Source organism: Cupressus sempervirens, chromosome 5, assembly GCF_028749045.1.
Source record: "Cupressus sempervirens isolate cs-2001-9-10 chromosome 5, ASM2874904v1, whole genome shotgun sequence".
NCBI classification, from domain to species: Eukaryota; Viridiplantae; Streptophyta; class Pinopsida; order Cupressales; family Cupressaceae; genus Cupressus; species Cupressus sempervirens.
Genome location: NC_143122.1, coordinates 1,054,038,685 through 1,054,062,709, shown reverse-complemented (window position 1 = coordinate 1,054,062,709; position 24,025 = coordinate 1,054,038,685). Strand labels below are relative to the sequence as shown.

Below are 24,025 nucleotides of genomic sequence, written 5' to 3'. Positions count from 1 at the left end.
TGTATTGCGTATTATGGTGTTTTAATAATATGCATGTTATATATAAGCTAATTTAATTTTATTTGTAACAATTCTGAAATTTTAAAGTTAGACGAAAAAAGGTATTGTGTATTACGGTGTTTTAATAATATGCATGTCTATTTTCTCTGAATTAGAAGTACTTTGACGTGTGGTCAGTTGTATATCTTCGAGACAAGTTTTTTTGATAGTTTCAAGGTGAGCTACAAGGGTTCGAAAGCCAGTTTTCTTGATTTGTTTGTTTGATTGAGGCTCTCCTTGCTAGGTAAGTTCACAACATCTTCTCTGGTTTGTGTGAAATCCGAAGAAAAACTGAATCTGCTATTGTAAACACTTGAAAATTTAGGGGGTAACTATTTTAAATTTTGTTGTAGGCGTGAATCTGAATTGGCCATTCAAATTGAGACATCAAACATGAGTAGACACGGTGAGAGAGGGAAGCAATTCTGAGAGGGTGAAATTTCCTCAGAAGAAGACAGAAAGGGAGAGGATAGCGAGGATGAGAAGTTTGGAACAAGCAGGAGAAATAAGTAGAAGACCATGGAAGATAATTCTAGAATTAGGGTTTCTCCCAAGGAACACAGGAATGAAAGGGATCATGGCAGAAGGCACCGATCAGATGAAAGAAAATCTCGAGAAAAAGAAAAGCTTGTCGATTCCAGGGAAGAAAAGAACAACCGGTAGCTCTTTTATAGAAGTAGGGATGAAAAACATTCTGACAGTAAATGGCAACTATCTGATGACTATGAAGGTAGAACTAAATCGAGGGATAAAGGTGTTGATGGCCACACTAATAGGCATGAGTTGGGTGGAGACAGGAATAGAGACAAAGAGAAAGAGAGGGGCAAAGACAGGGATAGAGATAGGGAGATGGAAAGGGATAGGGACATAAACAAGAGAAGATGCAAAGATCCTGACAGATATAGAGAAACGAGGAGTCACATAAAAAGAGAAGCCTGAAGAAAAAGATGGTTATTTGAAAACTAGGTCTCATAAGGAGACAAGAAATACAAACAAGCGGGACAGACAAGCATCAGAAATGAAAATTTCTGGTGTGCCCGCTCCATCTCATAATGGGAATGGCGAGGGTCCTATAAGAGGAACAGAGAAAGGTACTAGAAGAAGTGGGGGGGTTTACATTCCCCCATTGAAGCTGGTGTAAATGATGCGCGATATCGAAGATAAGAGTAGTGTGGAATACCAGTGGATGACATGGGATGTGCTTTGAAAGAGTATCAATGGGTTGTTAAATAAGGTAATTGCATCCAACATCAAGAACATCATTCCAGAATTGTTTGCAAAGAATCTAATCCGTGGAAGGGGTCTATTTTGTAGGTCCTGTATGAAATCCCAAATGGCATCCCTTGGATTCACAGATGTTTTTGCTGCCTTGGTTGCTGTAGTTAACACCAAGTTTCCTGAAGTCGGTAATCTGCTCTTGTGAAGGACTATATTACAGCTCAAAAGGGCATACAAGCGCAATGACAAGCACCTGTTGATAGCAGCAGCAAAATTCATAGCTCATTTAGTGAATCAACAAGTTGCACATGAGATCATTGCCTTGGAACTGCTTACTCTTTTACTTGAGAATCCTATAGATGATAGTGTAGAGGTTGCTATTAGGTTTGTTAAAGAATGTGGATCTTTGTTGTAAGACCTTTCACCCAAGGGTCTCTATGGGATTTTTGAAAGATTTAGAGGTATTCTCCATAAGGGGGAAATTTACAAACGAGTGTAGTTTTTAATTGAAGGTCTTTTTCCAATTTGCAAAACAAAGTTTGAGGGTCACCTAGCTGTGCGTCCAAAATTGGATCTTGTAGAGCAAGAGGATCAATTAACACATGAAGTTTTCCTAGAAGATGAACTTGATCAAGAAGCTTGTCTGGATGTTTTTAAACCAGATCCTGATTTCATAGAGCATGAGGCAACCTATGAAAAACTGAAGAAAGATGTTCTTGGAGATGCTTCTTCAGATGAAGCAGAAGAGGAGAATGATTCAAGTGATGATTCAGATGATGATGATGATGAAGAAGAGGAAGTTGAGGAAGCACTAAGAATACAGGATGAGACAGAGACAAACTTGGTCAATTTAAGGCGCACAATTTACTTGACAATCATGTCCAGTGTTGATTTTGAGGAAGCCGGTCATAAGCTATTAAAGATCAAGCTTGAACCTGGTCAAGAGATGGAGCTATGCATCATGCTCTTAGAATGCTGCAGTCAAGGAAGAACATACCTTCATTATTATGGTCTTCTTGGGAAAAGATTCTTTATGATCAATAAAATTTATTAGGAATTTTTTGATAAGTGTTTTGTGCAATAGTATTCTATGATACATAGGTTAGAGATAAACAAATTAAGAAATGTTGCAAAGTATTTTGCCCATTTACTTGACACAAATGCCTTACCTTGGCATTGTCTAGCTTATATACGTCTGATCGAGGAAGATACCACTTCGTCTTCTCAAATTTTTATAAAGATTCTCTTCCAAGAACTGGCAGAGAAGCTTGGTATTTTGCTGCTAAATGAAAGGCTAAATGATCCAACAATGCAAGAGTCCTTTGATTCAATTTTTCCAAAGGACAATCCTAAAAATTCTCAGTTTGCTATTAATTTCTTTACTTCAATTGGTCTTGGTGGTATCACTGAGAGTTTACATGATTATCTGAAGAATATGCCGAAGCTGATAATGCAGCAGCAAAAGTCTATAGCAGAGTTAGATGTATCTACATCTAATGACGATTCTTCTAGCTCATCAGGCTCGTCAAATTCTGATACATCAGACTCAGATTCTAAGAGTGCAACTGATAGTGAGAGAAGTAAGGAGCCACCAAGAAAGAAAAGTGATTCAAGGCATGAGAGTAAATATAAAAGTGCTTTTGGTTGTGTGGTATGATGCAAGAAATAATATTACATAGAGATCTCTACCCATCGTTGTCAGTTAGGATGATGTATATGTCTCTTTTTGCTCAGCAAAATGTTACATCTCCATACACCATAATCCAATGTCTTAGGAATACACCATCAAACCGTTTGTATAGCGTCAATTGATTTGAATTTCAAAAAAATCTACAATAGAACTGAATGGTAGCCCAACATTAGTTTTGATCTAAGTTACCAGTTTGAGTTTGGTTCCAACTTTGGGCACAAAGGATCGGTTTTCTAGTATGGAGAAATTTTGGGAAGGGGTTTGGTTTAGTTAGTACAAAAACATGTAAACAACAAAAAAACCATATACTTATAATTATAGCATCATGGATCATAATCATACCACCATAGCATCATATACTTAAAGTTGAATATCAAAGATTCAAACCATTCAAATTAATCATAACGTCAAGTTCAAGTATCATTCTTTGAAGTTCAACTAATGGACTAAAAGTTTATTAGTATTCTTCTTCTTCTTCATCTCTTAATCTTCACTTCCCTTTTAAAGATGTTTCTCTTGGCAACATGTTTGAGGTAGTCTTAGGTCATAGAAATTTTAAATATTTGAGTCTAAAAGTGAGTTTGAGCAATTTTGGCTTGCTAGAAAGGAATGTTTGTCCTGGGTGTGACCAAGTGGTTGAGCCAAGTTTGTTAGAAATATAGAATTGAAACCAAGTGTTTTGTGAGGAAGAGTTAGAATCATGAGAAAATCCTTGTTCCAGCTTTAATTTGACGTCAAAAGCTAGGACAAGTTGTGGGAGATAACACTATCGAAGGCATGCTGATTCTTAAAATTTGGCTATGGTAGTAATTTTTTGGAAACCCCAAAAATCTAGAATCTGCATTTGAACTCCTATGAATCTGAAACCTATCTCAAATACCCTGACAATATTTATACAAATATAACTTGAAAGTATAAGATAACTTAAATGTTACATTTGCATAAATCCTCTTGCCCCTGAGCTAAAAAAATGAGTAAGCTCGACATCAGCTTGACTGCTTAGTGACTGTTCCACCCAGGTATGAATGGAAAATGCATTGGTTCAAACTGGGTGGCTGAAATCAAACTCTGCCCAGACCAGAAGTCAAACTATTTAGGGACCAGGTACCAGTTTGAACTTCTGCTAGTCTGGAGGCATTTCTAGTGAACTAGATAACATAGGTTTTGATTAAAAAGGTGTATTTAAACATTACTAATATATATATTTAAATATATTGTATGATATATATAATCAATGTGTTTTTAAAAATGTTGGCGCAAGATTAGCACTTTGGTTCCAACTTGTAAATGGTAAATTTACAAGATCCCTTTTATCTAAAACAATTTAGTTATTGCTATTTTTTCCTAGGTTGATCCATGTCCAGGCACATAGAAAATTGGACAAAAATCATGTTTGCAAAGAACAAAACCTCTATACTTGTCTTGGCAGTCCCTTGCAGAGGTTTCTATTTTGATTTAAAAAACTTGGCACTTATAGGACATCTGGTGTAGGCCAGTGATTGGAAAATTAACAATAGCAAAAATCAGGTTGGATTTCACAACATGTCACACATAAGAAGGTGCTACCACTGCATTTACAATCATTGTTGGCATATAACTGGAAGATTTGCATACTTCTAGTTGCTGGTATTCTCTTTGTGAGTTGTGAGCTTCAAGTTTGAATGCACAAAGACCAAGTTATCTGCCTTCTTGGATTTTAGTTGGTTGCATTTTATTGAGTGGATGGAGGAGTATGTGTTCCAATTCCTCTCAGATGATGATGAACTAACAACCTATCAAGATTTACAAATTTGAAATTATAGCATGGAGAGTTTTGAATATTTATCAACAAGAAATTAGAAATTATAATTTTAAGATTAAAGAACTTGTGATAAAATTTTGATGGAAATAGGTTGCAAGTGCTGGTATATTTGTCCATGGAAGCACCCCCATTTATGAGCATCAACATTATTCTTGGATTTAAGAGCTTCAACACCACAATCATCGGTGCTCTCAAAACTCTTAAATTTAGACCTTACTGCATGTCATAGGTGCTTGGGAAAGAGTTTTCAAAGGGTTGCCTTGTACCTTTTAGCAACTTCAAAATCTCTAACTGGGGCAACTCTTGTCATACCCCCCTTGAGGACTGATTTGCATAGAACTCGAAGCTCAATGCAAAGGCAAGTAGATGCAAAGGGTTAGTCATTTTGTTCCATATCTCTACCATGATTACTCATAGCTCCTTGAAGAACTTTTCATTATGATCTTGCTCTCTCATTTATAATATTTCTAGTATCCTCTATCATGGAGTTAATGCCATCATATACCTCACCGTAAGCAAGGCCTATCCATGTCAATGTAATAGATCATGCTCAATATAGTCTTGGTGAACTTCAGAAGGTACTTAAGATGATCCCACCAAGAGTTATCTAGGATCAATGTCTTAATAGTAGCTTCCTTGCCACTATTAGATTGCCTCCATATGCTCCAATTAGCATTGGCTACCATTCTAGACAATGCCTCTTTAATCTTGACAAGGCGTCTCAAAACAATAGTGTTGGAGGCAAAGTGGGTCTCAACAATTGAACTTACCTTCAAGAGCTCCAATTTTAAGAATTGTCTATATATGGCTTGTGTCATATGGTGGTTCATGAAAAAAATTTGGATATAAAATGCCTCTTCATACCATTTTTTTATCCACTTAACCTTAGTGCCAATATTTTGCTGCATTAGGTTGAGTGAGTGCACTACACAAAGTTTCCAAAAAATATCTTCCTACCACTCTTCAACCAATCAGGTGGCAGCCCTACAATTCTTGGCATTGTCAGTTACTACCTGAACAACATTCTAAGGGCCAACTTGCTCAATGGCTTGGATGAGAATGTTTGCAATGAAAGGATTGTCCTTTACCTCTCTTTCACAATCCACAACTTTCAAAAACATTGCACCTTCTGTAGAAACTGCAATAACATTCATTTAAGATAGCATGAATGGAAGATAGCATTTAAGACTACTGATGGTCTTTATAAATGGCTTGTGACACCATTTGGTCTTTCCAATGCCCCTAGCACATTCATGAGGCTCATGAATGAAGTGCTCAAAGACTTCATAGGTAGATTTGTGGTGGTGTACTTGGATGATATCCTCATCTATAGCAAGACCAAAGAGGAACATGTCAAGAATGTAGAAGTGGTTTTGAAGAGGCTTCATGAGGAGAAGCTAGCTATCAACCTTGAGAAGTGTGACTTATTCAAGCAAGAGTTGGTGTATCTAGGCTTTGTGGTGTCTAAAGGAACCTTTAAGATGGACAAGGAGAAAGTTTCTGCTATCCTAAGTTGGCCTACACCTACCACTACCACTAAAGTAAGAAGCTTCCATGGATTGTCCCAATTTTATAGGAAATTCAATAGAAATTTTTGTGGTATTTGTGCACTCTTACTTGATACCATAAAGGGGGGAGTTAAGTCTAAGTTTAGGTGGACCTTAGAAGTTGAAAAGTCCTTTGATATGTTGAAGAAGCAAGTAGCCACTCAACCCATCCTACAATTGCCTAGCTTTGAAAAGTTGTTCGCCTTAGAGTGTGATGCAAGTGGCCTAGTAGTGGGTGGGGTTTTGAGTCAAGAAGGTAGACCAGTTACCTTCTATAGTGAGAAGCTACATGAAGCTAAGAAGAAATACTCATCGTATGATCTAGAATTATATGCCTTAGTCCAGTGTCTTAGGAAGTGGAGACACTATTTTCTACCTAAAGAGTTTGTTTTTTTTACTGATAACTAAGCCCTTACTTATATTAATACACAAGAGAAGCCAAGTGATAGGCACTTGAAATGGATGGAGTATTTGCAAGCTTTCGCCTTAACCATAAAGCATAAAAAGGGGCAATTAAATAAGGTTGTCGATGCCTTAAGTAGAAGAGTCTTGATTGTTCGAGAGATTCAGCTCCAAAGCATTGGAATAGAGTATTTTAAGGACCTCTATAAAGAAGACAATGACTTTGCTGATGCATACAAGGTATGTACTGATTTTGAGAATCACTTCCATAGAAAATTTTCAGAATTCACATTGAAAAATGGATTACTTTTCAAGGTTAATCAGTTGTGTATTCCAAGAGGTTCCATTAGAGAGAACCTAATACAAGAGAAGCATAATGGCAGCTTGAGTGGGCATTTTGGTATTAGCAAGACAATAGAACTAGTGCAAAGGTTCTATTATTGGCCTAAATTGGTCAAAGATGTAACCAAGTATGTGGAGCAACGCATGGTGTGTATGAAGGAAAAAGGAGGAATGAGCAATGTAGGTCTTTATCAGCCTCTACCAATTCCCAACCGGCCATGGCATTGTTAAGTATGGATTTTGTTGTAGGTTTGCCTAAAACTAAGCAAGGATCTGATAGCATCTATGTTGTTGCTGATAGATTCAGTAAAATGGGGCATTTCATTCCATATTAGACAACTAATGATGCAATTCATATAGCTCATTTTTTTTCAAAGAGGTTGTAAGGATTCATGGACTTCCATTAAGCATTGTGTCAGATCGAGATGTGAAATTCACGAGTCACTTTTGGAAGACTTTATGGAATAAGCTTGGCACTGGGTAAGTGCACAAAGTTGTGGTTCCAAAAGGGGGGTATAAGTGGACACCTTTTTCTTAAAATCAACAAATTTTGGACTTCAACAAGAATTTGAAGATAGTTACTCTCAAAATTTTAAGATATGACAAAAACAAAAGTCGTAGTCCTTTTAATCTAGTTTCTAAACTACTAATTTTTTTTCAAAATGGTTTAGTTTTAGGTCCTCAAAAAAGGGGGCCACAAAAAGTGGTACTGTTTATTCTAAAAAAACATAACATAGTACAAAGTGTGGCCCCCCTAAAATTTTAACTTTTTTTTTTGAAATTCTTTAATCGCTCTAGTCAAAAGTTACCTAACACTATGTAGTTTATCCTAGATTTTTCGGGTAATTTTATAATGTGTATTTTTTTTTAATGAATTTTTTAATTAGACCCATCCCAAACATGTGAAATATCTATGTGCTCCCCATAGAAATGATTGAAAACTATCTAAAATCAAAACTTCTTTTTTTCAAAGTGTGTAGAATGGAGTCTTGTTTCTAAAAAACTAAGTTGTTACAAAATTCGATGAATGAGCTAAAATCTACAACCCAATTAGTACGTGGTGGTTTTTGACAAAAAATGAACATACATTCAAAAGAAATTATAGATGAAAGACTTAAAATAGTGCAAATTAAAAATAAATTATATGGTTAGATAGCTAACACAGAGACCTATAATGTTATGTAACCTGATCTTATCGATACCCAACCATGAGGAATCTTGAAGGGGAGCACACAAGAAAAATCAATCATTTTTTGTATGTTTGCTGGAAAACACGTCTCAGACCTGTTTATAAACTCCAAACCTTTGGGTTAGATCTCCAAGGAAAGACCAAGCCTTAGGCTTGGTTTTAATGCAAAGCTTTGAATAGCTGTGCCCTATAGCGTGCACACACTATTAAAATGCTATTGAATTCGAGGTAGTGTGCACACGTTATTGAGACCTAAATTGCAAACCAAAACCAAGAGAGAGCTAGGGGGGGTGGGGCGAGGGAATGGCTATTTTTGTGTGTGAGAGAGATAGAGAGAAATTAGGGGATGGGAGAGGGGAGAGAGGAAGTGAGAAAGAGTAGGGGTGGCAGAGAGAGTATAGGATGGGAGATAGAGGAAATGTGAGAGAGTAGGGGTGGCAAAGAGAGTACAAGATGCAAGAGAGAGGAAGTGAGAGAGAGAGAGTAGATGTGGCAAAGAGAGAGTACGGGATGGGGGAGAGAGATTGAAAGTAGGGGATGGGAGAGAGGGGAAGTGTGAGAGAGAGTACAAGTTGGGAGAAAGAGATTGAGAGTAGGGGATGGGGGAGAGAGAGAGTAGGTGGTGGGAGACAGAGTGGGAGAGGAAGAGCAAGAGAGAGGAGGATGGGAGTGCATGTGTGTGAAAGAGAGAGTAGGGAATGGGAGAGGGGGAAGATAGAGTAGCTTGAGAGAGAGTAGGGGATGGAAGAGAGAGTAGGCAATGGGAGAGGGAGTGGGAGAGGGAGAGAGAGAGGGGGGATGGAAATGTGTGTAAGATAGAACAAGAGAGAGTGTGAAAATGTGAGAGAGGGTAAGGGGTAGCAGAGAGAGAGTAGAGAGGGAGAGAGTGAGAGTGAGCGAGAGAGAGAGAGAGAGAGAGAGAGAGAGAGAGTGAGAGTAGGTAGTGGGAGAGGGAGAGTGAGTGAGAGAAAAATTAGAGGATGGGAGAGGAGAGAGGGGGGATGGGTGTGTGTGAAAGAGAGAGAGTAGGGAATGAGAGAGGGGAGAGAGATAAAGAGATTAGGGGATGGGATAGAAAGAGAGTAGGCAATGGCAGAGGGAGTGGGAGAGGGAGAGAGAGGGTGGATGGAAGAGAAAGAGATTAGGCAATGGCAAAGGGAGTGGGAGAGGGAGAGAGAGGGGTGATGAAAGTGTGTGTAAGAGAGAAAGTAGGGGATGGGGGAGAGTGTGAGAGTGTGAGAGAGAGTAGGGGTGGCAAAGAGAGAGAGTGAGAGTAGGCGATGGGAGAGAGAGGGAGAGAGTGTGAGAGAGAGAGAGAGAGATAGTAGGCGATGGGAGAGGGAGTGGGAGGGAGAGAGAGAGGGGGAATGGAAGTGTGTAAGAGAGATAGAGTTGGGGATGGGAGAGAGTAGGAAATGGGAGAGGGAGTGTGTGAGAGAGAGAGAGAGGGGGAATGGGAATGTGTATAAGAGAGATACAGTAGGGGAAGGAAGAGAGTGTGAGAGTTTGAGAGAGAGTAGGGGGTGGTAGAGAGAGCTTGTATAGGATGGGGGTGAGAGAGACACACACAGAGAGAGAGAGAGAGAGAGAGTAGGGGATGGGAGAGAGTGTGAGAGAGAGTAGGGGATGGAAGAGAGAGAGTGAGAGTAGGGGATGGGAGAGAGAAAATAAAGAGGGAAAGAGGGTACTTGAGAGAGAGAGAGAGATAGTAGGTGGTGCAAGAGGGAGTGGGAGAGGGAGAGAGAGGGGGGCTGGGAGTGTGTGTGACAAATCTAGAGAGTAGGGGATGAGAGAGGAGAGAGAGAGAGGGGGGATGGGAGTGTGTGTCTATGAAAGAGAGAGATTAGGGGATGGGAGAGGGGAGAGAGAGAGTAGGGGATGGGGGAGAGAAAGTAGGCAGTGGGAGAGGGAGTGGGAGAGGGAGAGAGAGAGAGGGGAAATGGAAATGTGTGTAAGAGAGATAGAGTAGGGGATGGGAGAGAGTGTGATAGTGTGAGAGAGAGTAGGTGGTGGCGAAGAGAGCTCGTACGGGATGGGAGAGAGAGAGTGAGATTAGGGGATGGGAGTGTGAGAGAGAGTAGGGGATGGGAGAGAGAGAGAGAGTGAGAGTAAGGGATGGGATGGGAGAGAGAGAACTTGAGAGAGAGAGAGATCTAGTAGGCAGTAGGAGAGGTAGAGGGAGAGAGATAGGGGGATGGGAGTGTGTGTGACAGATGTAGAGAGTAGGGGATGGGAGAGAAGAGAGTGGGGGGATAAGAGTGTGTGTGTCTATGAAAGAGAGAGAGTAGGGGATGGGAGAGAGTGTGAGAGTGAGAGAGAGAGTAGGGGGTGGCAGAGAGAGAGTACGGGATGGGAGAGACAGAGTGAAAGGATGGGAGAGATAGAGTGAAAGGATGGGAGAGAGTGAGAGAGAGAGTAGGGGTTGGTAGAGAGAGAGAGTACGGGATGGGAGAGACATAGTGAAAGGATGGGAGAGAGTGTGAGAGAGTAGGGGATGGGAGAGAGAGAGTAGAGAGGGAGAGAGAGAACTTGAGAGAGAGAGATAGTAGGTGACCTAGGAGAGGGAGTGGGAGAGGAGGAGAGAGAGGGATGGGAGTGCATGTGACAAATCTAGAGAGTAGGGGATGGGAGAGAAGAGAGAGGGGGGATGGGAGTGTGTGTGTGTGTGTGTGTGTGTGTGTGTGTGTGTGTGTCTGTGAAAGAGAGAGAGTAGGGGATAGGAGAGAGTGTGAGAGTGTGAGAGAGAGTAGGGGGTGGCAAAGAGAGAAAACGAGATGGGAGAGACAAAATGAAAGGATCGGAAAGAGTGTGAGAGAGAGTAGGAGGTGGAAAAGAGAGAGAGTACAAGATGAGAGAGACAGAGTGAAAGGATGAGAGAGAGTGTCAGAGAGAGTAGGGGATGGGAGAGAGTGTGAGAGAGAGTTGTGGATTGGAGAGAGAGAGAGAGTAAGAGTAGGGGATGGGAGAGAGAGAGATTAGAGAGGGAGAGAGAGAACTTGAGAGAGAGAGAGATAGTAGGTGGTGGGAGAGGGAGTGGGAGAGGAGGAGAGAGAGGGATGGGAGTGCGTGTGAGTGATCTAGAGAGTAAGGGATGGGAGAGGGGAGAGAGAGAGGGGGATGGGAGTGTGTATCTGCAAAAGAGAGAGTTTAGGGGATGGGAGAGGGGAGAGAGAGAGTAGCCCAAGGGAGAGAGAGAGAGAGAGTAGCGGATGGGAGAGAGGGGCGGATGGGAGTGTGTGTAAGAGAGTAGGGGATGGGAGAGAGTGTGAGAGAGAGTAGGAGGTGGCAGAGAGAGAGAATAGGATGGGGGAGAGAGAGAGAGAGTGGGAGTAGGGGATGGGAGAGAGTGTGAGAGAGAGTAGGTGATGGGAGAGAGTGTGAGAGAGTAGGGAGAGGGAGATAGAGACAGGGGGATAGGAGTGCATGTGACAAATCTAGAGATTAGGGGATGAGAGAGAAGAGAGAGGGGGGATGGGAGTGTGTGTGTGTGTGTGTGTCTATGAAAGAGAGAGAGTAGGGGATGGGAGAGAGTGTGAGAGTGTGAGAGAGATTAGGGTGTGGAAAAGAGAGAGTACGAGATGGGAGAGATAGAGTGAAAGGATTGGAAAGAGTGTGAGAGAGAGTAGGAGGTAACAGAGAGAGAGAGTACGAGATGAGAGAGACAAAGTGAAAGGATGAGAGAGAGTTGGGGATGGGAGAGAGTGTGAGAGAGAGTTGGGGATTGGAGAGAGAGAGTAAGAGTAGGGGATGGGAGAGAGAGAGTAGAGAGGGAGAGAGAGAGAGAGATAGTAGGTGGTGGGAGAGGGGAGAGAGAGAGAGCAGCCCAAGAGAGAGAGAGTAGCGGATGGGAGAGAGGGGCGGATGGGAGTGTGTGTAAGAGAGAGTAGGGGATGGGAGAGAGTAGGAGGTGGAAGAGAGAGAGAGAATGGGATGGGAGAGAGAGAGAGAGAGTGAGAGTAGGGGATGGGAGAGAGTGTGAGAGAGAGAGTAGGGGATGGGAGAGGAGAGAGAGAGGGGATGGGAGTGTGTATCTGTAAAAGAGAGAGTTTAGGGGATGGGAGAGAGAGAGTAGCAGATGTGAGTGTGAGAGAGAGTAGGGAGATGGGGGAGAGAGAGAGAGAGAGTAAGAAGTGGGAGAGGGAGGATGGGAGTGTGTGTGAGAGATCTAAAGAGTAGGGGATGGGAGAGGAGAGATGGTGAGAGAGATAGAGAGAGTAGGCGGTGGGAGAGGGAGAGCGAGAGAGAGTAAAGGATGGGAGAGGGGAGAGAGAGAGTGTGTAGGGGATGGTAGAGGGGAGAGAGAGTAGGAAGAGAGAGAGAGTAGGGAGGGTGGAGAGTGATGTGTTCTCACATAGTGCGTATGCGCTATAGCGCGTACGCACTATGTGAAATCACCTAAAAATGGTCAAAAAGCAACTTTGGGGCCCGTTTCATTCATTCTCTACTTTTGTTCTATTCTGCACTTTGTTATCCCGACAGAAATTGCGGGTTTCAACACATCAAACACTCTTTCAAGGTGGCCAACACTATTTCAAGCTAACAAACACTATTTCAAGGTGGCAAACACTTTTGGAAGCTAGCAAACACCAAATTCAATCATTGGATACACAATTTGAAGACCTTTTGAATATTCCTTGTATAGAAAAGGTTAGTGCAATCTATTTTAAATATTGTTTGTTCATATATAGATACAAATTTGATTATAATTTGACATGTTGTTTAATATATAGTGAATTCATTGAAATTTGTATGTTTCAATGAAATGTTATTTCGAAATGGTTAGAAATTTGACAAGTCATTTTATATATATATTGTGTATTCACTCAAATAATTATAATTTTTATATGTATTTGAATAATTTTTAATTTACACATTTTAAGTAATTCAAATGTTTCAATAATTTGACATGTAGAAATCATCACCATGCCAAGGAAGAAACCAAAAAATCAAACAAATGAAGATAGGGAGAGAGATTTAGCAATTAAAAGAGATAAAATGAAATTACTACATGAGCAAAGAAAATTGCAAAGCAATAATGAAGAATTGAGTTTCAAAGAGGATCAAGAACTACTGGTACCAAGAAACAAAGAGGAAGAATTGGAAAGACAAAGAGAACGAATGAGACTACTATGCTCAAGAAGACAATTGAATTGTGAAGCTACACCATCTTCTAATGTTGGAGTCATATCGTCTGCTACACCATCTTCCAATGTTGAAGTCATATTGTCCTCTCATGTTGAAGAGACACCGATTTGTAGATCCGACGATATACACACTCCATCATGTCATGTTGAAGGCACAACATCAACACATCAAGTAGGTGATATTCCATCTTTTGCTTCTTATTGCCAAGGAACATCATCTTCGGTTCAAGGTACACACTACACTCAACCTTATGTTGATGTTCAAAATGTTGAGAGAATTGAAGAGATTATAACACCTTCTAGAATTCATTTTAGAAGACCAAAATATTTGATTGATATTGATAGTAACATTTTGAAATCAATGCCTAACAAGATTAGCAAGCGTACTTGTCAAAGAAAAGTTAATCGTATGTGGAGATTATTTTTTGATGAATTAAATATTATAGGTCAATGCCAATTATTTGTTGAAATGATGAGGAATTCAAAATTTAGGCCTATCATGAAGATTCTTGGGCTAAGAACGATGGATGATTCAAATTAAAAAAAAATTGTAAAGAATCTAATGAATGCTTATGACAAAGTGGGTTCTAAATCACGCACCAAAGATAGTAATATCGGAAGATGAGTACTTACATCGAAAATAGTAAGTATCCAAATGAAGAAAGCTTGACTCATGAGAAAGACAAACAAAACATTAAAAATTGGTAGAGGTACTCTAAGGAGAGCCATGCTAAGGCATGAGAGATTGGAAGATCCAACAAAAAATGAGTTATGGACATTTAGTGGTAGACTATTGCGAAAGGATAAAGAAATTAGTGAAGCCTTGAAATCATTGATCGAAGATTTTTGGAAAAATAACACACGTGTTCCCCTAATAAAAGAGATGTTGTAAGAAGGAGGATTGGTAGCCAAAATCGCGAGCCACATGTGAAACATTTTTTGGACACAACTCAGACACAATTTTTTGCAAAATTTATTGGTATGTATCCTCAAATTCGAATAAGTCAAAGATTTTTTGAGATGGGTACACCTTTTTATGTGAAGATAAATCACACACACACAACTTGTTGTTGTAGGATACATATTGAATTTTCTAACCATTTTGATGTTTTTAGGCATATATGTGTAATTTTGCATTCTTAGTTTGTTTTGCAGGATTGTGACATAAATGAGCAACCAAGATCTTCAAGGGAATTCATATTCAACATTTTATGTGAAATAAGGGATGGCCAAAAATTTTACAAGACATCATGCTTGGATGGTACGTGCTTATTTTGTGGTTCTTTGCAACTTTTATCAACTTGTCAACATATGGATAGTACACATGCAATTGGAAATGAAATAGTTGATTAAAGAAAATTTAAGATAGTGACATATGCTCTAAAATATGGGAAACATAATAAAAGATGTGATTTAGTCATTGAAAAGATTCCAGTGTATGAGTTCATGAAGATTTTTTGGGAAAACATTATTTATGAGTATGCAAGGCATACCCATAGAGCTCGATGGCTGGATTTGCAATTCAAGTTGTGCAAGGATAGTTTCCACTGGATACCATTGTTTTGGTTGTACATTTTGTAGAGAAATACACACTACAATCACAAAATGAGGTGCAAGCAAAGTATTATACTTCTCAACAGGTTTCCATATTTGTTCACATAACATTCATGCATTCACCTACAAGTACAAAGGATGACATGAAGATTTTGAGGGAGTACCACTTTTACATCACCGATGATCGATCACATTCTACGGAGTTCGTACATGGTTGTTTTCAACTATTTTATGGAGATTTGGCTAACAGGGGCATCACATATCTTCAGCACATTATTTGGTTAGACAATTATGCATCTCAATTCAAGAATGCATGGATATTCTATTGGTTGAGCAGGATGCACAAGTTGTGTAGAATTCAATACATGTGGAATTTCACAGAGGCTGGACATGGAAAGGGAGAGCATGATGGTGCAGGCGCATGCATTAAAAGAGCCTTAGCTCGTGAAGAACTAAAGTACAAAGATGGAGCAATATTGACAGATGCAAAATCCATCGTCCAATGGTGTAACATTACAATGGGTCCAGGTAAGGAAGGTGACTCTACGGTTCGTAGATTTTTTTGGTTGATAGATAATACTAACATTGCACCATATCAGGATTGTTGCACACTAACAAGATCCAGTGAGTTGCACTCTTTTAGAAGCTTTGATGCAGGTTCATGGAGTATCCACACACGAAAAATGGCATGCTATTGTCCATCATGTGCAGAGGAAAATTGGGATGACTGTGAGACGACTAAACGGGTGGACAAATGGGATATACGGGTTTTGGACCCAATTGACACCTATCGTCCCCCACAAGCACTGGAAATGGTATAGATGGAATCATCTATTGACTTTGACCGCTTGTCTGATCTAGTGCAACCTGGTAATATATATATATATATATATATATATATATATATATATATATCTTTGTAATTTCAATATGTAACTTTATAACTTTTACGCAAGTATTTTCTGAATTAATGACTGCATTTTGTACATTTGTCACTGCAGGCCATGTTTTTTCTGTTATTGCACCTGAAGACAATGAAGAAGGGACGGATTATTATTTGTGTCATTGTGTTCAAGCCAAACAAAAATTGGATCACTTGGTTATAGATGGTGAAGGTTTAGAGTACCATGTCGATACAGTGGTTGTAACTGGCACATGGATTAGATGATATTCTATGAAGAACTCTAACTTGTGGTTATTCGAGGATTAGCAAATAGAGAGGAGGATTCTTCATTATTCAAATCTTGTTGTCACATCAAATGTCCACTTGATAAAATATGGTGGAAAACCACATAATAAGAATCTTTGGAAAGTTTGCGAGTCAGACCACGAGGCAATACTTGAGACATTAAAATGTTGAGCAGATCTAGTTGGCTCATTAGATTAAAAACAGAGAGAGGGAGGGAGAGAAAGAGTGATCAACTGGATCCAAATACATTGTTGCAACCTCTTCCCCAAGACTGTCCACATGACTAAGGTGGACCGTATTGTTATGATGCGTAAGTGATGAGATTTAGTTTAAATCATAGATTTTATGTTTTGATTTGTTTAGAATCTAGATTTTATGTTTTGATGTCTCCAATTTTTTTAAAGCTAGAACAATATTTTTCATATTTTTTTATTGTGACGATATTTTTCTTTCATTGCATGTTCTCTTGGATGACAGGAGGGAGAGAAGAAAAATAAGTAGATTTCCAAACAGCTAGCCACCCTTCTTCATGTAATTTATTCATTTAAGGTAAAAGTCCCATTTCCTTTTTTTGGCTTTGGTATTTGGTTATTTAAAGTCATTATTCTAGTTGGCCCTTCGTATGTTTGAATTTGGGATTGTTTAGTGTCTATTTGTTATGATTATACTGAATTATTAATTCTATGATGTTTCTATTATTTAATTATTTAAAATAAATTAAAAATTTTTGTATAAAAATATTATTTTTTATTTCTATCTATTTGTTATGATTATTTCTATTATTTAAAATAAATTAATTCTATAATATCTCTATGATGAACTATTTATATTTCTAAACTTTACATATTTTAAATTAGATATCTCTCGACTTAATTTACCAAAAAGATTAATTAAAATTTTAGGTATGCTAGCACCATGACCAACAATCAAACTATTATAACAATACAAATACATTTAAATAGTAATGTAAGAATGGTTTAGTTCACATAAAAAATAAGTCTATCTTAGATATTCTAAATACATCACAAAACTTTATCGCTTCAAAAAAATTGGAATTTCTCCCATCTACTTGAGTTTCGATCAATTTTCCATAAAAATGGGAAAGGGAATAGGTGTTATGCTCCCAATCCCAACATCCTCCTATCCACTACTAGGAGATGTGTGTAATGTAGGATTTAGCTCCATCAACTTAGTCATTTTTTTCACTAGTTGATTGGGACTCTCACCATTTGTTGCCAACTACGGTGACAATGCTTGGGGTTATACTTATTAAGTAAGAATATTTCCTAATCTAGGGATTAGAGCATTGAACATATCAGAATGTGATTTATGCTATGGGAGAAGAGGTATGTTGGGCATACTAATTGATTCTAGGGTTAGTGCAATTACATCTCCTTCCACTAGTGTTGTAAATATAATTTCTATATTTGTTGAAGGTGCACCTCCAATATTTGGTCTATATCTCTATCAATCATTTAGATTATCCTCTGTTTCTTTCCTCTTCTATTCCTTTAGTGCAACCTTCTCTACAACTCATTTTCCCCTCTCTATAGCATCTAAGATCTCATTTCTTACAATCTTTTCCTCTCTCCCATCTTTCCTATCCCTAATCTTCTCCTTCATGTAAAGTGCATTAGCCTCAAATAACTTCTTAGTCTCTCTTGTTCCTTAGAATTTTGTATTCTTTTCTTTGGTAGCTATAGGAATCCACTGGGTAAACCACTATGTTGTTTTCTATCTAGTGGCATGTAACGTATAAAATCAACATCTCCATCATAGTCATTTTGGGCCTGGGTATCAAAAAATTGTTAACTATTTATTTCATCATGGTTGCCACCATTTGCAAAGCATTAGGTGATGTCCTTGGTGTCAACATGTGGTGGGGATGGAATTAAAAGGGAAACATTTTCATCCCCACAAGTATTTGGTTACCCAAGGTTTGTGACAACCTCCTACAACCAATCTGGTTGTGAATCTTGCATTAGCAAGCTTAATCTAATATCAAAGTTTGTTGTATGCTTAAGGTTTTATCTGCTATAATAGTCCACTGGCTGCTTCAGGTTTTTTGGTTGGGTATTTTTAGGTGTAATTGTAACTAGTCCCTTCATATTTTGTCCATAACTCCTCAACAAAGTGTTAATTGTTTCATCTAATAAGCCATTGATTTTTAGGAAGGATTCAATAGTGATTTCCTCCCCCTCACTTTACAACTCATTAATATTTGCATCATCTACAGTAGTTGTTTCTTTTGATCCACTACTTGTGGGTTGTGGTTTAGATCCCTATTTTCCATCCTCATCAACAATGAAGCACTTTATTGGGCCTATATCATTCACTAAAACCTCCCTATTCAAAGACCATATCCCTATCCTATGGAAACCACTCATTATATTATCAGGTGTAAGTGCCAAATTGGAGGCTTTACTGGATAACATTCCTAACTCCTCACGACCAATATTGATTTGAGGGTTCCTAGCCAACCACACATTCCAAATATGTTTTAAGTAAGATTTTAATCGTGAGAAAAAACTAACATCCAATGATTGACACCTATAGATGGTATATGCTACAAGTGACACACAATCTATGCCCAACTTCTTTGCTTTATCAATTATTTTCCATGTCATATGGATTCCATGATCATCAAATACTAGAAGACACCTTTTTGAGAGAAACACCCCACATGGAATTGTTCTTACAAAGTGGTCTAGCCAATTCAAGAATAATTATTTCATCATCCATCCATGTACTTGGACTGCCATGCAGGCCTTGAGATCATAATTGAAAATGTAGTTTTTTATATGTCTCTTAGCCTTGAACAAATAAAAATTGGAATTCTCTAACCAACAGTAATGTAAGGAGACCCACCCTACTAGTTTAGGCCACTATGCCCAAACTAACCAATGACATGTTCTGATCCTATAGGGTTTCTTCTTGACCCTATTCCCAAGAGGATATCTCCCAACTATCCCCTTCCCTAGGATCTATGCACACCAATTGACTATGTCAACTTCAATCACCCCAATATTCAAATGAAGGCATTTTCTCTCTACTAGGAAAAATTGGCCACAAACCCCAATGCAATATCTAGGGTTATTATATGGTCCTCAACTTGATATTTCTAAACTCTCCTAATCATCACAAGACTCCACTCACCAACCCAAATCATAGATGTCCTTTTCTTTCTTACTTGACCTACTAGGTCTAGAGCCCCAATTAGGCCAAAATTTTCAAACTCGCTAGGTGCTCTTGCACCATTCTCCCCATGTGACAAAGAACTCATGGTGGATAAATCTGAAGGAATTTCATAGGAATACCTTTCTTTCCAAAATCACTCTCATCTATCCATGTTACTTCAGATTTTGGTTGATCCTTCCATTTGATAAGATGCTCCATATGGGTGCCATGACAAGTCTTCTTCTTGATTCTTGAATCCATAACCTTTTTAGCTTTTGGCTGAGATTATAATGGGATAGTGACTTCTTCAACCTTTGATTTTTTTTGTCCTTCTATGAATGTAGGCCCTTTATATTGAACTTAGTCCTTGACATTAAAGATAAGGTAAATTTCCAAGTTTTGTGGGAGTTCTATTTTGTCGGCATTAGAACCATAATTTGCAAGTACCTTACAAGGTCCTATCCTATGCATTTGTAGCTTGGTTGGAACACCCTATGCAAGTACCAAAACTCTTCCTTGGCATAATATCATGGCCTCAACACCTTGGATCATCTCAAAACATCTCATCTAACATGTTCCAACTCCTTGCAAACTTTCAGCAACTCATCTCTTACACCTTCTCAATTTTGCCTCTTCTAGGCTTGTTCCAACTAGCCCTTGCCAATCACTAATTTTTTGTTTTCTCTAAAATTTTCCATAGAAATTCCTAAATTGTTGGGTGATTAAAATACCCTTTTCCTCACTCTTAAATATACTCCAAAACCAACTACACTTGTTTGGTAAAATATCACTCAAAACTGGCTATTTCAGTCTGCCAACTAGGCCTAGTTTGAGGCTATTTACAAAGCAACCCACAATCCCTTGACTTTTGGAACTCCCATGACCCAAAAAAGTCTTAAGATATGACTCAAATGCAAGGATTCTTCTATTTTTTTGTCTCATGATCAACTTTACAATGGTTTTTACAAAACCCTCCTTTCTAGCCCCTTTACCCTAGGGCTTTCTAGAACTCTTACTTTGCAACGTCTCTAGAACCCCAAAATGGTTCAAAAACATTCACTTTGGTTATATTAGATTACTTCAAACATAAAATGAAACTCTTGTTTGGAGAAAACACTAAATCCACCTTGGGAGCAATCACATACCCCTTTTTATGCACTCAAATTTTAGGGAAAACTATGCAAATACTTCTTAAATGGTTTCAAAACTTGATTTTTCAGATGGAAATGGTTATTATAGACTCAAACCAACAGTAAAAATCCCAAAATTGAGGTTTCTCAACACTCAACTATCAAATTTCAAAACTGTTACCAACACTTATTACTAGGACAATTTCTAGTTTTAATGGTCAAACTCCCAAACCATACAAAGGACCCCCTGCTATTTTTGCATTTTTAAACACTCTTTTTGGAGACCTACAATAACCTCTCTCACTTTTTGGAGATCACACTCTGTTTAAATTTTATGATGCCATCTCGGGTGATGCTGAAACTTGCAATGTCGGCTAGTACAAAGTTGCCCACTGCCAAATCTCTCTCACCTTTCCTCGTGGGATCGAACTGTCTACTCCGTTAGCTCAGCATGGCTGGTTAAACCCTATCTCCAACCTCATCCTATCCCCTTCAGTGCTCGAACGTTCTCAGGCATGCCAATCTAGAATGTCCCCAAGGGTCACTAAATGCCATAGGGCTGTGATCTTTGACGGGGCATATCTCGGAGCTCATGTGAGGTATGGATGCGATTCAAGTTCATAAAAGACCATGTTGTGGAGACCTACAATAACCTCTCTCACTTTTTTGAGATCACACTCCATTTTTTTTTTAAAACACCATCTCGGATGATGCTAAAACTTGTAGTGTGGGCCAGTACAAAGTTGCCAACTGCCAAATCTCTCTCACCTTTCATCATGGGATCGAATTGTCTGCTCCGTTAGCTCTGGGTGGCTAGGTAAACCCTATCCAAGAGGTGTGTGCAAACTAAGGTGTCTTGGAAACATGGATCAGATTAGTGGTCAAGCTGAAGACTTTGTACAAACCATGAAGGAGATTCAGGAGCAAGTCAAGAAGACTATTCAAGACAACACTCTAAAACTCAAAGCCAAGGTGCATGAAAAGAAGAAGGATGTTTAGTTTTCTATTGGGGACTATGTGATGGTCCATTTGAACAAAGCAAGGCTTCAAAAAGGTATTCCTACTAAGATACAAATGAAGAGGGTAGGGCCTTGGAAAATATTGGCTAAATATGGAGCAAATGCCTATAAGGTAGATTTACCTTCCGATTTGGGCATATCCCCTATATTTAATGTGCAAGACTTGGTGCCATACAAATGTGACTCATCTCAAATCATTCCAAATGTTCATGAAGATCTTGAACCTGTTGCAGCACCTACAAACAACAAGTTGGAGGTAGAAAAGGTATTAGACTCAAGGTAAAGAAGACTACAAGGAACAAGGTGTATATGGAACACCTCATCAAATAGAAGGAAAAACTAGTTTTAGAGGCTACATGGGTTGCTGAGATAGAGTTCAAGAAGGTTGGCATACCTCTAGATTTGTTGCAAATTGATCCACCTTGAGTTCTTTGTTGGAGTGGAGTATGGTGCAGGAGCACCTAGGTTGGGTAAGCGTGAAACCTAGGTATTTCTTCATTTTTTTCTTGTAGTGATACTAGCCACATCACTAGTCTAATAATAGGATCAACTAGGTCCTAAGGTGAGGTTAGATAGGTTAGAAGAGCCCCATAATGTAATATTGCTCCTAATTGCTAAAAATTGCTCATTTGGCTCAATAGAGAATTTTTGGTTTTTGAGAGCCAAATAGGGAAAGAAAGTGTTTTAGGGTCCTTATTAGGTGTTTTAGATCCATCTTAAGCCTTTTGGAAAGTTTGGTAGCAAGTAGAGAAAGTTTGGATAGATAATTTGCAAAATTACAAAAATTGCTCATTTTTTTGCAAAGTTGTCATTGACAACTTTTGTAACTTTTATGCAAAAAGAGAAACTTCTTTGTGGGAGACCTGTAACCACTTAAAGTAGTTAGAAATTTCCATGCCAAGCCTATATTACGTTGAACTCAACCTTTTCAAGAGGTTGTAGGAAGGAGAAATGAGAGTTTAAGAATTGTAGTCAACATTTTTACTACATTACAACAGTTTCTTGCTTTGGAGTGTTTTTCATGCTTTGCACAAATAAGACTTTGGTTTTTCTAAGTTTGAAGTGTTAGTATTAGTTGTCCTTTAATTCTTTTTTTATTTTTGTCTTGTTATAGAGAGTTGTGTGTGGTTGAATAAATTATTTTTTAAGTTAGCAGGTTGTTGTTCTGAACTGGGCAGCGAATAAAAAATGGAATCTTAGGGCCTTTTCCCACCATATAAAATGTACGGCCTCTTTGGATTTGTAACTAGACTCCTTGAAACTTATGTATAGAAAAGAAGAGTCCATGGGAAGCACATAAAGCATTTTTAAAGTGATGCCCTAGGCAAGCCAAATGCAACTTAGTTAGGGATCACAATCGAAAAAAAAAGCTATGGAGGGGATTGAGAGTTCAAATGCCTCAATCTGACCACATAGTGATTAAGGAGAAGGTCTAACCTTGCTCTAGTCCAAAGGAGAGGTCTTGGAAAGGTATCTAAGGTGGTTTTCTATCACAATAGTGATAAAGCCTTTGAAACCCTCATTTTAGCCAAATTTTTTACTTTGGTTGTACGGACAGTTTGAGGGTTGAAAAATTACAGAATCTTGAGGTACTCTGAAAAGGGTATCCATAAATATAAATTTTTTTTAGGTTTGTGAAGAAGTTTTCCAAGAAATCTTGTTGCTGGCTATTTAGGAGGGCTAATTCCTAGTAGCCTTTTTGGAGCATTTTGGTGTTTGAAGCATTGTGGGTTGAATGTGCCCATATCAAAATGTTTTGGGATCTTGGATGTTAGAAGGAGTTAAAAGAAACCATAGATGACTAGTTAGCACCCTTGGAGGTCTAGGTGGATTTGAGGGTTGATGGTGGACTGGGGAAGGCTAGTGAGCAATGATGTTACTTTGTTGGTGTGCCTCCAACTGAAGGAATAGGATCTCTTGAGCAAGATCCTAAGAAGCATAGGGTGTGTAGAAGCCCTATTGGGTTAGGTGAATGACCTAAGGAAGCCCTGAGAAAGCTTAAGCTTTGGAAGCAAGGTTAGGATGTTACATCAAATCATTTCCCCCCAATCAATAAATTGTTTTCTGATAGTTATGGTATTGATGTATAAAAACATCCTATTGGTGTAAATATGTATTTACTATTTACACTTACTTAAGTTTACTTAGGTTAATGCATTATTCTATTATTTTGTATTATTTTATTATTTTATTTTGTGAGACATTTAAGAGTTTGTGTACCTTTTTAAGTTTTCATGTTGACAGCATAGAAGTACACAACTCTATTTCAGCACATGGTGTCCACAACACTAGAGTTTGCATCATTCACTGAGTTGTCATGTTGACAACATAGTTATTTGCGCTCCCTTTTTAGCACATGTTGTCTGCAACACTGATTTTCATGTCACACCCTTGTAGGCTTATTCTCTCATCATCACACTTACTTCCACGCTTAATGGATGTTAACCTATATCTAGTGGACATGTGCCTGGTTGTATGACTTATCATGTAGCTAACTTCGATGCATTCTAGATGTATCTTTGAGGCTTTTATATACAAGCACTCCTAATGTACTCACACAATGCATATTGAAAGAATATATTGT

The 24,025-nt window shown here is 38.6% G+C and overlaps 1 pseudogene; it reads left to right on the top strand.

The window, feature by feature from the left end:
- The first annotated feature begins 558 nt into the window (after positions 1–558).
- Positions 559–2,914, top strand: LOC149559571 (uncharacterized; annotated as a pseudogene).
- Positions 2,915–24,025: the final 21,111 nt, after the last annotated feature.